Source organism: Coregonus lavaretus (genome assembly GCF_964263955.1).
Source record: "Coregonus lavaretus genome assembly, contig: HAP1_SCAFFOLD_56, whole genome shotgun sequence".
Taxonomy (NCBI): domain Eukaryota; kingdom Metazoa; phylum Chordata; class Actinopteri; order Salmoniformes; family Salmonidae; genus Coregonus; species Coregonus lavaretus.
In genome coordinates this window covers 903,095-917,295 of record NW_028164156.1, presented here as the reverse complement: position 1 = coordinate 917,295, position 14,201 = coordinate 903,095, and the positions used below count along the sequence as shown (strand labels likewise).

Here is a 14,201-nt window from a genome sequence, read left to right as displayed (position 1 = left end):
CTTGTAATTGAATGCGATACATTTATGTCTTTAATAACTATCAATGTTGAAAGAGTTAAATTGTTTCCCACTGTTGTTATCACAGACTGACGTGTTGGTGTTATTGTTGTTACTACATTCCTAGTCTTCGTAACGTTTTGGTCTGACTTTTCTCCTAACTGGTCTAGGCCTATTTTGTCCAACCGAATCACTAGCTTCTCCTTTAACAGAGTTGCCCTTGGTGATATTTGGTGCTTCACATCCCGCTGAACTATTCCCTGTTGCTTCTGGGACGTATTGGAAATCAATTTCCCCAAATCCTCCTTCCTTTCCACCCCCTGCATAGTCATTTCTGGCATAATCAGAAGTGTCATCATTATCAACGTTAAGCCCAACGTTGACAATCTCTCCCTCTTCCTGTTCTCCCCTATCTCCATCCTCTCTCTCTACGCGTGGCCCCTCTTCTGGAGGTGCTTTAACACAATGTGACAAATGATACCACGTAGGAGACCCCTTAACCTGGACAGCTGTTCCAGTACTACGAACCACTTCAAATGGTCCTTCACGACGTTCGTTATACCACTTCCTTCTGAATACCTTTACGAATACTTTGTCTCCCGGTTGTACTGTATTCCTCCTATCCTCCTCAAGCTCCTTCTGCACCTCTTCTTGTCTTTGCCTGTCAGAAACATATGTGGACAACTTTTTATGAAAATTGGCCATATATGTAACGTACGCTCTCATTTCATCGTCCAATAGGGCCAAACTTGGACCCTTTCCACTTGTTCGTAAACAAGGCGTTGGCATCCTTCTTCCTGTTAACAACTCATGGGGTGTCATACGTAAATCACGTAGCTCACTTGAGCGACACACCATTAGTGCTAAAGGAAGCGCCGCTATCCAGTTTAGACCTGTATGTTGACAAATCTTCACAATGCGATTTTTCAAAACCCCGTTCATTCTTTCACACATCCCTTGACTTTGTGGGTGATAAACTGCTCCAAGACGTTGCTTAATTCCCAATTTTTGCAACATCAATTTTACTGATTTATCCACAAATTCTCTTCCATTGTCTGAGGATATTCGATCGGGTAATCCCCACCTGCTTATGACTTCTCTACATAAGAACTTGGCAACCGACTGAGCATCCTTACGCTTGGTTGGACAAGCTTCCGTCCATCGTGAAAATCTATCTACAACCACCAACATGTATCTTTTCCCCTCAACTGGTTGTATCATATCAACAAAGTCAATGACCAACTCACGCATAGGACCCCTGGGTGTAGGAATGTAACCTGGATGAACAGGTATCCCTCTTCGAACATTATTTTTAAGACAGATAGTGCATCTTCCTATCAAATAATCAATTTGTTCAAACAAATATGGAGCCCAAAAACCATATTCCTTTGTGATCTTTCTGTGAACCTCCCCCCTCGCAACATGAGCTAAGCCATGTGCTTCTTGAATCATCAGACCTAAGAGGTCTAGAGGCGCTACGATCAACCCCTCATGGTTTCTCCACAGACCAGTAGCATCTTTGACCGCTCCTCGGTCTAGCCATAGCTGTTTGTCGATCATAGAAGCGGCTTCTTGCATCAAAATTACATCTCGAAGCGTAATTTTGTCTTCCAAGTCCACTACATGAGTGACCAGCAAAACTTTCCCCAATTTATCCGCTCCTGCGACGGCTTTTGCAGCTTCATCAGCAGCTTTGTTCCCTTGTGTCACTCTTGACATATCTGTCTTGTGAGCTGCACACTTAGCTATCGCTATCTCTGTAGGCTTCATCATAGCATGCAACAATTTCATGATTTGTGCATGATGTTGTATCGGAGACCCATCCGATTTCTTGAACCCTCGACCCTTCCATACCGCCCCAAACAAATGACATACACTATGTGCATATGCTGAATCAGTATATATGGTTACTCGCTTACCTTCCGCTAACAAACATGCTTCTGTTAGCCCCACAAGTTCAGCAAGTTGTGCAGATGCAGGCTGTGGTATTACTTCAGCCTTTTCAACAACAAATCCCGTCCCTCGGCCTCTAACTACTGCATAACCAGCACATAACTTATCTCCTACCCGATAGCAAGACCCATCCGTCCAATACTCCAGGTCTGCTTCACGTAATGGAAAGGCTTGTAAATCTGATCGAAGCCTCGAATATCTCTCTGCTTCTTGGACACAATCATGTGGCTCACCATCCTCGGAAGTTGGTAAACTCTCGGCTGGATTTACTGTATCACATCTCACCAGAGTGACATCCTCCTGCTCTAAGAGTCTATGATAGTCTCTGAGCCTGGGCATAGTCAATGTATACTTCCCATAGTTCAGAAGATTTCTGAGACTATGATGGGTAGGAATTGTCACGGGATAGCCCATCGTGACCGATGATGCTTTGTCATACATGGAATATACCCCCACCATTGCTCTGTAGCACAGTGGTAACCCTAGTTCTACCTCTGAATAAGCAGTAGAGTAGTAGGAAATAGGCTGAGGATTCGTCCCCATACCTGTCGGTTGACAAAGAACCGCGCATGCATATCTACCTCCAGTAGAAGTAGACACATATAGCAAAAAGTTCTTTGAGTAATCTGGTAGTGCAAGTGCAGGTGCCTCCTGCAACCTCTGTTTGATAGTTTCAAATGCCACATGACCTTCCGGTGTCCAGGAAAGATTGCTATGGAGTTGACCACTCTCAGTACCCCTCACCATAGCCCTCAATGGGGCCATCAAACTAGTATAATCCTCTACCCAAGCTGAGGAATAACCAGCAATACCCAGAAATGTCATCATTTCTCTGACTGTTCTAGGTTTTGGAGCCTTACGAATAGTTTCCACCTGCTTGTCTGAAATGTTTCTGTGGCCATGAGTTATGTTCTGACCTAAATATACAACCTTCTCCTGACAATATTGCAGCTTTTTCTGTGACACCTTGTGCCCCTTTTCTGCCAACACCTGTAGTAATTTAATTGAATCCCTATGACATGTTTCCTTATTTTGTGAGCAAAGCATTATATCATCCACGTACTGAATGACAGTGCTCTGCAATATCTGATCTATCCCTACCAAATCTTCCTTCAGTATTTTATTGAAGATATGTGGCGAATGCCGGTACCCCTGTGGCATTCTATTGTACTCATAGAACTGTCCCTGATAGGTGAACCCAAATAAATCCTGACTCTCTACACTAAGTGGAACACTGAAAAATGCTCCACATAAGTCCAGTACTGTAAAATGTGTCGCATCTGGAGGAACTTGAGCTAACAAGGTATGAGGATCTGGCACTTCTGCTGGAAAGTCAATCACTATTTCATTTACTGCTCTCAAATCGTGAGCTACACGATAACTTCCATCTGGTTTCTTTACAGGCCACAAAGGCGTGTTACTCCGAGGGTGTTTTGTTGTCTTTAAAACCCCTCCTGTCGAAAGTCCATTAATTTGTGGTTCAATCCCTTTGATTGCTTCCTCTGTCAATGGATATTGATTTTTCCAGGGAGGTTTGGCCCCTGGTCGAAGTTCAACCTTCACAGGTTGGGCTGATTTCACAAGTCCAATATCAGTACTATGTCGAGACCACAATCCTTCTGGAACTTGTTGCAACATCTCCTCTTTCATAGGGTCTGAATCAATCTTCATATTGCAAATAGATTCATGTGTCATTCCTACAGCCTGTGGCTCCCCTTGTCCTTGAGCCGAAATCATTATTTTGAGAAATCGTTGATCTTCACTTCTCCAGATCGCCAAATTTTCTTTCGTTGGTCTGAAAGTAAGTCTCTCTGCTTCTGTCATCATTTCTCCCATTTGCTTTTGCTCATAGCCTTCTGAAACCAACAAGGTAACATGTGGCACACTCTTCTCAATATCAAATTCTTTATTCAGATAATCATCTGGGTTTATCTTCATAGCTGCTCCTTGTGGTCCTAAAATAATGCAACTTGAGCTAAGTTGAACATTCTTCGGTTGATGACTCAACCATTCCTCTGATTGTGATTGAGCAGCCTTCTTGAAATACTTAAGCGTACAATGGAATGGATATTCCGGAAGCTTTGCATCCGGCATATTTGCAACAATAAATCTTTCCCATATCTTAGCTTGTTTCATAAAATCTTCACTGAGATTTCCAATCCAGAATACTGAAGACGAATCCATCTCCGTCATCATCGACAATTGGTAAACCCTTTCCTTTGGCATTTCTATCAGACAGCCGTCTGGTGTACATCTGATTGTACAGTTCAACTTACACAAGGCATCTCTTCCCAATAATGCCACAGGTGTATGTTCTGATACCAGTATGGGTATTTTAATTTTGTGATCTTTATAGCAGAGTTCAATTGGTTCTGTAAGAGGAATCAGCTGTTTTACTCCCTCAAATCCGATTGTCCTAACGAGTTGATTGGACATAGGGAGGTGTGTAGCATCTTCAGGTCGAACACAGGTGAACGCAGCTCCGCTATCCGCCATTACTTCCAATGGTCGGTTGTTTATTTTCACCTCAATTGTTGGATCTCTTTCCGATCCTGACGCTACCAGCTGACACCCCCCTTTCGGATCATCTAGGCACCGCTAGAATCCGTGCTCCGGACCCCTGTAGGGGTTCACTGGTCCTCCAGATGATTTTGCCTGGCCCCTGTATCTGCCTCTGAAATTCCCTCTAATGTTTTCTCCTGCCCAATTGCACTCACGGAAAAAGTGACCAACCTGTCCACAATTATAACACACCTCTGGAGACTCCTTGAAGTATGGCTTAAATCTTCCTCCCCTTTCTGATCCTTCTCGTCCTCTCCCTCTCCAATTCTGTGTCTGTCCAGAAATTGGCTGTGGGTATGAATTAACTGGTGCCGCCATTGGTGGCTGATACAATTGCGGTTGGAACTGTTCTGGTTGAAGCTGTGGCAGTGCTTGTTGGTTCGGTACACACGGACTCTGCATAACCAAAGCTTGTTTCTTATCCTTTTTATTCTCTCCCAGTTGTATCAGATTAAGTTTCCGGAGAGTTTCTTCGTCCTGCTCTTTCTGATTGAGTTCCTTCTTCCTGTACAGATCCACTTGATGAGCTATGTGATCTGTATAGACCCCTTTTGTCATGCTTCCAAGTCCAACTACTTCTGCCAGTTTGCTTCTTACTGGTGCGGGCAGTCCCATTTGCAGTTTAGCTCTCAAAATTGACTGCTCAATTTGACTCACATCTGGATCATTTCCAGTAATATTTCTCCACACTTGATGAACTCTTGACACATAGGCTCTCGGATTTTCTTGTTGTCCTAGTGGGTCAATCAGAATATTATCAGGATGCACATTCGTTGGAAATGTATCTTTCAATGCTCTCCACAGACGATTCCTACTTGCAGCCAGCAATTCAGGATCGTTCACTGCCGTCCCAACATATCTCATGAGTCCAGCCCTCTGGAAGACTTCTTCCATATCTGGAATCCCAATGAGATTAGCCAACAGTCTCTTAACGTCTCCTATAGCAGACTGTGTTCCCACCGTAATTTCTTCCAATTTCGAAATCCAAGGATAGGCCCCATTCTGAAGAATAGGCAACTTCTCAAGTATGTTTGACATATCGGTATTTTGCAACGGCTTATATTCAAAGTTTTGACCTCGAATGATAACTGGTGCCATTTTGCTTGTGGTATCTTTCCTTGGCCTTAATGCATATTTGGTCTCATCTTGTTCAGCTTCTCTTCTCAGCTGTCTCTCCTTCCGTATGGTCAGCGTCTGGAGTTCTTCCTGTAGCTCTCTTACTTCTCCTGCCGTCCTTGCACTCTTCAGTCCTGATAAGCATCGATCTAGATCTCCTTCTATATCTTCTGCAACAGTCTTTGCAGGATAAACTCCTCTCGAATACGCAGCACCTTCAGTCTTCTCTTTATCGCTGTCGTCATCTTTGCTTCCCTCAGCACTCGAATATATTATAGCCTTCTTCTTCGAATCTTCCTCAGCACTGTAATATCTTGTATCCTTCTTCTTCAAACTTTCCTTACCCCTTCTCTCCGTTCTGGCCAACCTCCGTTTGATGACCGGATCATATCCACCCATGATCCCCTCTAAATCACTCTGATCATCATCGTCCTCCTCCAGTTCCATCCTACTTAACCTCATACCACCCTTAGTTTTCAGACTTCTCGTTTTCTTCCCACCTTTAGTGCTTGGATGAGTTTTTATGGTCGTTTCTGCTTGTCCTCTCTCTATAATTTGTTCATCCTCATCTCTGATGTAATAATCCCCCTGATGGCGGATTACTGGAAGTTGAGGATAAGCATCCCTAAACTCAACTTCCTTCTCATACGGTGGGGGTCTTCTCGCCGAATCAGTGTGTGAGAAAGGTATACCGACCTCTACCCTCAGTTTCTCTGTCGACGTCTCTTCCTTTAGCTTCTTCTCCATACCTTTGCTTCCCTTGTCTTTGGTATCTTTCCTCAGTTTTTGTCCTTCATCTTCAAACAATTTAAGAACACCCAGCTCCCTTTGTCTCTTCTCTTTACGTTGTTCCTTCTGTTTTCCCTTCTTCTGATCTGCCTTGTAAATTGACAGAAGTACTTTCATGATGTTGATAACATCCGGATTAAACGTCCCTTCCTCTGGCCAGGGTTGTTCAATGTCAGGCCAACGTTTGTTCCATTTGCCGGATAATTTTGCAATACCCTTAACTAAAGGATTACTATGTTCCACTATATTAACCGGTGTAATAACTTTCATAGCCTTGCTATCCTTTCTCCCCATTGTAAGTCCTCTTTTATCTTCCTTTATTGTGAACTATTTATTTTAGCCTATGGCTTCCCCCCCTTTAATTATTAATACAAACCAAACAACCAGAGAGAAAACAGAAAGAAAAATATGACTAAATCTGAATTAAAATAAAAATCAAAATATGAATAATTAATTTTTTTTAGCAAATTATGAATAATTAAAAAATTAAAATATGAATAATCAAAAAAATTAAAATATGAATATTAAAATTTTAATTAAAAATAAACCCACCCCAAAAAATCCCTTGAATTATTCAATTAAAATTTTAATTAACAACTATGACTAATTAAGACCAATTTTTATTTCTACACCTATTTTACCCATTTAGGACCCACTTACCTTAACCCCTCCGGAAAGTGAATACCAGTAGTCAACATCCACAGCAATCCAAACAACATGAAATTCCAATCTACAACATCATCACCCCCATAAATTCCATTGTTTAATATGAAGCCAAGTATTTTAATATCACAGAATAAAAGACTTCCAACCTACAACCATACAACACCAATATAAACCATTGTTTAATATGAAGCCAAGTATTTCAAGATCACAGAATAATGTCAATACCTGCTTTCCAATCGAATCCCCCAGTCAGGCACAGTAATGCACCGAGACCCAAAACTGCAACTTTTATTCCCTGATCAGTCTGTTGCCAAGCGTGTAAGAGAGTATCATTGCATCCAACATCCTGTGAAGAGATTTTGTAGACAAAAAAGTACTAGCCTGATTTTGGATGATCCTCTGTTTGCGTCACACCTTGTCACGTCACGCCACGCAACGCCGCGCACGTTAGCCTCTCCCGTTAGCCTCTCTCCTTTGCTCCGTTCTATAGCCTCACATAACAAGAGAAGAAAACAATACAGCCAAGCATTTAAAGTTTACACTTAACCAAGGTATTCCCCACTCATATTTGCTACCAAACGGAACCTAGAAAGAAATAAATCAACACATTTTAAACCGGACCCCAAGAATAAATAAATCGCTCAAAACATTTTAATTCTATTTTAACCCGTCATTCAAATCAATGCATTATACTTCGTCACCATATATTCAATTTATAAATTTACTACATCCCTACAAAGAGTTTAACGTTCACATAACAGTTACTTTAATAATTTTAAAAGAGTCGTGTTCACCTTTTCCGGTAGCCCTTACCCCTGAAAAGAAGCCTGAAACAATCACATGACCGTACTGGCCACCATTTTGTTCCGTCACCTCAGCACGACCGCATGTCGAAGATTTAGTGCCGTAAACCAAAACGTGTCATAATCTCGTGTCATAAACTCCCCCTTTCTGTAGTGTAGTGTCGCAAAATTAAACGCATGCGCACAACCATTCAAAAATACGTTTCCCCATGAAAGAATGATTCTCTCCTCTCTCCCCAAACAGAAAGAATAACAGCCAGCTGTAACTTCCCATTCCCCCTTATAGTCAAACAACATTTAACAGCGCTCACAAAACATACAACCTGACTTACAGACAGTGACAAGTTTAAGAGACTTTAACCCATCGCAATGGAATCTCTAAGGATATCCATTAGCATGTAGCACGCAACACCATTAGCATTCAACCTTAGCAGTTAGCTTAGCCTACGGTACATCGTGACACAAAACACAATTAACACTAGCATCCAGCCACCATGATGTAGCATGATTCACACTTTAGCCTTACAAAAATTAGCCTTTAGCCTCAAGCCTTAGCATTTAGCATTTCGCCACGATGTACCACGTGACCCGAACCATACAATCAAGCCTTAGCAACGAGGCACCACGTGGCCTGAAACAATCCAGCATTAACACCAACCTCCAGCTAACTGCAGCCTACTAGCTATACCAATGAACACCCCGCACCGCGGCCCAATCATTTTCCATGATCATCAATAATCTCCTTCTAACTTTATGCTGCCTTGAAAGATGAATCTCATATCAAGCGGTTATCCCCAAACCAATTTCCCGTCGACCAGAGGCGGAGTATAACATAAATACACCAATTCACTTCATAATTCCCGCTTAAGAAATCAACCTGATTCAGTCTAACTAAGCCCAGGATTTGTAGCCCACTTAATAATAATAATAATAATTATTACAAGTCGCCTCGTTTCGAGGTCTTTTCCAGATTCACGGTGCCCTAAAAATGCATACGTATTCCAACATTATTCTCTACCAATCCATTTGTACAATCCATTGTCCTAAACATGCTATTATTCCCCATTTACCCATCAACCCAATTTAGAATATTTGTTATCAGACTCCGAATCAACAACAACACCATACCTCAATAACGACCCAAGTACGTTTAACTGTACACCGTCAAAGCCCTCTCATGAATCAACGAAATGACTAGTGTCCAAAGTTTGTGAATAATCTCACCTTTAGCCGGCTTGAACCGTAGTCAACTCGCGAATCCAGGAAAGGGACCAACAACGATGCAATCAATATCTCAGCGGAGCCTCCAAATTGTAGTGTATGGTTATTGGAAGGTGTTGTCGTCAATCAAGAAGTCTGCTTAGGTTGGATCGTGTTCAAAGGCCTTTATTCAAACCACGAGGTTCCAGCGTAAGTACGGACACAATATCCGGAGAATCAGACCCCAAATAAATCTTGCTGCATTCTAACTCTTCGTCAGTGCTCCCCCCTTTATATAGCCCAAGAGTTGACTGGCTCCCTCTACTGTTCAATCCCCGTATCTTACCACCCCCTTCCTGTCTGTCATAGGTGACGTCATGCTAAAACCTTCCCTCTGGATAGCAATAATCAACCTTCCATTTCTTCACGCAAAACATTTAACAAAGACATAATTTCAATACACTACACTAGCTATGTTAAAAAGGGACGACATGGGGAAAGGAGGGAAGCAGACAACTATCTAAATATTACATTAATTTCCAGACTCACTTTAAGTACAGTTCCTCGTTAGGAGGCCTGTCTGGGAAACGGTGGTCCCCAGGGGGAGGACTGTCCACAAAGATAGGGGTCGGGAAAACCCTTTCCTCCTCAGTCAGTGTGGGTGCTGGAACACCGCTGGGTGCGAGACCGCTGCTGTCGGTAGAGCTCGCGCCTGACAGGGAAAGCAGAGTCTCCTCTGCGCTGCCCGGGTTTCCCGCGCTTTTCTCCTCAGACTCCCCGCTTGCAAAACAACTGAAACGATTCCCCCCCAGGGCGGACTCCTCCGTCGCCTCCATGCGGATGAGTGGGGAAACAGGGCTCATCTGCTTCCTCTTGATAGAGCACTTCCTCCTCTCTCCCACCGTGGTCCAGCTCTCCGGAGCAGAGGGCGCGGTGGGCTCTCCCGTAGCCTCCTCCATTTGCTTGCTCCAGCTCCTGTCCCCCGCTCCGCTCTCCTCATGAGGTGATGATGGCGCCTCACTCCCGCTCTCCTCAGACTCTCGCAGTTCTCTCTCCATCACTAGCTCCTCCACGACCTCCTCAATAGCGCGTAGCTCTATAACTTTTCCCTCATCTGCTCTTTTCCCGCTCACCGCTCTGGCGTAGGAGGGGGCTGCCTTTGGGCAGTGACGGAACAGGTGCTCCTCTGAGCTACACAGACTGCAGCGCTTAGGCACGGTGCAATCCCACAGTTTCTGCACCTTGTCTGGGTGCAGGCATCAGCGAGGTGCCCGTACGTGCTGCACTTCCTGCAAAAACGAGGCTGCCCAGCATACATGAGGTAACCCCTGTCTGCACCGATAGAAAAAGACGCGGGAGGATGGAGGTAGCCATCATGGCCGCTCTCGTCTTCCTTTAGCAGCACGCGGAACTGCCTCTTCCCTGTCCAGATGCCTAGGGCGTCCTTAATGTCTCTCACTCCTGGCAAGATGGTCACATACCGGCTGAGGTAGCACACTAACGTTTCTTCAGTGACCCAGGGGTTGAACATGTGCACCGTTAGCACCCTCAGATTGTGCCTGCACAGGCACTCAACTTGAAAGCTACTGAGGGCGGGTGCTGTCGAGTTCGCTCGGAAGAGCCCTCTCACCTCCTCCAGCCTGGTGATGGTGTAGAACGACACATCATAAAACTTCTCCGGTGTGTTTTGTTGCAGACAGTGCACATCGTCTGCTGTCAGGCGTAGAGGTCCAAAAAGAACGTCCTTTCCAAAATTAACTCTTTCCATCAACTTTTCTTTTCCAGTCCATTGAAAACGCAGCGTGTTCTTCAGTCCGGCGGCTGCCGACTGTGACGTGGACGATGACGACATCGCTCCACCTTCAGGATCTCCTTGGTACTGCAACTTGATCTTGATCTTAGCCAAAAGGCCAAGAAGCGATACCGTAATGCTTTCGGGAGATAGGTGCCGTTCACGGACACGTCAAATTCGATGACGGTTACACAAAACGTAGCTCTGTAAACTGTCCGCCAAATATCAAAGATAATGATTTAAAGAAAATCTTAGCATAGATTGGGAGTTTATCAACGTTGGGAATAACCACTTTTGACTGTTACAAAGTAACTGTCACGACCCGGTGCGAGAAACAGTCACTAATAATTGTCAGAACCCAGAAGATGAGGCAGACACAGCAGTACTAGAGATGGTGGTTTAATAAAAGAACCAAAATCTTCAGGCAAAGAAACTAAATCCACAATGTCCAAAAATAAAGCCAAGAGGCACAAAGAGGAAAACCTCCAAAAAACAAAAGAAACTCCACAAAGTGGTAAAAAACAGCAGGGAAAAACAAACCTCAAAAGACTACTCAAACAAAACACAAGAACTAAACCAGAGAACCTCTGGAAAATCCCACCAGAGAAATATCTATATAAAACAAGGCTTGGGCTGGGGCTGGGTGCTAACTTACAAACACTGAGCAAGGAACTGAGGAACACACAGGGTTTAAATACTAACAATGGAATGACCTACAGGTGCAAACAATAATTAGAGCAAGAAAAACAAAAGGTACAAAAAAGGTGCAATGGGGACATCTAGTGACCAAAACCCGAACAGTCATGGCCAAAACCTGACAGAATCCCCCTCCTAGGAACGGCTCCTGACGTTCCTACCAGCCTTCTCAGGGTGGAGGGCCCTGAACTGACGAATGAGGTCAGGGTCCAGTATGTCCTTGGCAGGAACCCAGGAGCGCTCCTCGGGACCGTAGCCTTCCCAGTCCACCAGATACTGCCAGGACCGCTGCACCCGGCGGGAATCCAGTATCCGGTGGACGGTATAAGCCGACTGGCCACCGATGACACGGGGCGGAGGGGGAGGTCTGCCTGCCGGGATAAGGGGAGAAAAAACAACAGGTTTTAATAAAGAAATGTGAAATGTTGGATTGATCTTAAGGGATCTGGGTAAGTGCAGGCGAAAAGTAACGGGATTGACTCTCCTGGCAATCTTAAAGGGACCGATGAACCTCTGGGACAGCTTGCGAGACTCCACCCGTAGTGGTAGGTTCTTAGTTGAGAGCCATACTCTCTGGCCGGGGTACAGGGTAGGACCGGGACGGCGACCTCTGTTGGCTTGTCGTTGGTACTGCTGAGAGGAACGCAGAAGATTAAGACGTGCCTTCTTCCACGTAAGCCGACAGCGTCTGATGAACCTCGAGGCTGAAGGCACTCTGACTTCTGCCTCCTGGTCCGGGAACAATAGAGGCGCATAGCCAAACTGACACTCATGCGGGGACATACCAGTGGAGGAGGAGCACAAGGTGTTGTGCGCGTACTCGGCCCAAACAATGAAGGATGACCAAGTGGACGGGTTGTTGGAAACCATGCATCTGAGGGTGGTTTCCAGCTCCTGATTCATCCTCTCAGTTTGGCCATTGGACTCCGGATGGTACCCTGAAGATAAACTGGCCGTGGCCCCTATGAGTTGGCAGAAGGCCTTCCAAAACCTTGAGGCGAACTGGGGACCTCTGTCGGAAACCATATCTTGCGGAATCCCAAAGACTCGGAACACATGGTTAATCACCAACTCAGCTGTTTCCTTGGCAGAAGGTAATTTGGTCAAAGGAACAAACCTGGCCGCCTTAGAAAACCTGTCGATGATGACTAGGATCGTAGTATTACCATGGGACGGAGGAAGGCCAGTAATAAAGTCCAACGAGATATGGGACCAGGGTCGATGGGGAATAGATAGAGGGTGAAGGAGTCCTTGAGGGCGGAGGTGAGAAGATTTGCCCTGGCAGCACATGGAACAGGCCTTGATGAAAGTGGCAACGTCTTCTTTTATGGTGGGCCACCAGAACTTACGCTGGATGAACTCCAAGGTGCGGCCTACGCCCGGGTGACAGGTGAGGCGAGAGGAGTGCCCCCACCGAAGGACTTGGGACCTTGCTGCCTTGGGAACAAACAACCGATTAGCAGGACCTCCTCCAGGGCCCGGTTCGATGGCTTGAGCTTGTTTCACGGTATCCTCCACTTGCCACGAGATCGGAGCCACGATCTTAGCGGCCGGAAGGACAGTCATGTCAGTATCTTCTCGAATGGCAGGAGAGTAGATTCGTGACAAGGCGTCCGGTTTGAGATTCTTCGATCCGGGTCTATAGGTGAGGATAAACTGAAATCGGCTGAAGAAAAGAGACCATCGAGCTTGTCTGGCGTTCAACCGCTTCGCCTGCTGGATATACTCCAGATTCTTGTGGTCCGTAAGCACTTGAAACGGTTGAGAAGCCCCCTCGAGCCAGTGTCTCCATTCCTTCAATGCCATCTTAACCGCTAGGAGTTCACGATCCCCCACATCGTAATTCCTCTCGGCCGGGGTAAGCCGGTGAGAGAAGAAGGCGCAAGGATGAAGCTTCTTGTCTTCACCCCTCTGAGACAGGACAGCTCCAACCCCAACCTCTGATGCGTCTACCTCCACCACAAAAGGTTCATCCGCCGTTGGTAGTGTCAGGATGGGAGCAGAGAGGATGCGCTGCTTGAGTCCTTGGAAGGCCATCTCAGCTTCTCTTCCCCACAGAAACCTTGTGTTGCCACCCTTGGTTACCGCCGAGAGAGGGGCTGCCACCGAGCTGAAGTTCTTGATGAACTTGCGGTAAAAGTTGGTGAAGCCCAGGAAACGCTGAACTTCCTTAACGGACTTGGGGGTGGGCCAATCCGCTACCGCCTCTACCTTCTTGGGGTCCATCTGGACTCGTCCGGGTTCCACTATAAATCCCAGGAATTGTACTCGAGAGGAATGGAATTCACACTTCTCCGGCTTAACGTACAAATGGCTGTCTAGGAGGCGTTTGAGCACTTGTCTGACATGCTTAGTGTGTTCTTGAAGGGAGCTCGAAAAGATGAGGATGTCATCCAAGTAAACAAACACAAAGATGTTAAGCATATCCCTAAGCACATCGTTTATGAGCGCTTGGAACACAGCCGGAGCGTTGGTCAGGCCGAAGGGCATCACCGAGTATTCGTAGTGACCAGTAGGCGTGTTGAAAGCGGTCTTCCACTCGTCCCCGGGTTTGATCCGCACAAGATGGTATGCGTTCCGCAGGTCAAGCTTAGTGAAGACAACTGCTTCCTGGAGCAGCTCAAAGG

At 45.5% G+C, this 14,201-nt stretch overlaps 1 long non-coding RNA gene across 1 annotated transcript; it reads right to left on the bottom strand.

The window, feature by feature from the left end:
- Nucleotides 1–382: 382 nt before the first annotated feature.
- Nucleotides 383–9,381, bottom strand: LOC311117382. The gene is made up of 3 exons (XR_014611611.1): nt 9,111–9,381; nt 7,498–7,574; nt 383–658 (listed from the first exon to the last, which is right to left on the bottom strand). It is a non-coding gene; the product is annotated as an uncharacterized lncRNA (long non-coding RNA).
- Between the last annotated feature and the right edge of the window lie 4,820 nt (nt 9,382–14,201).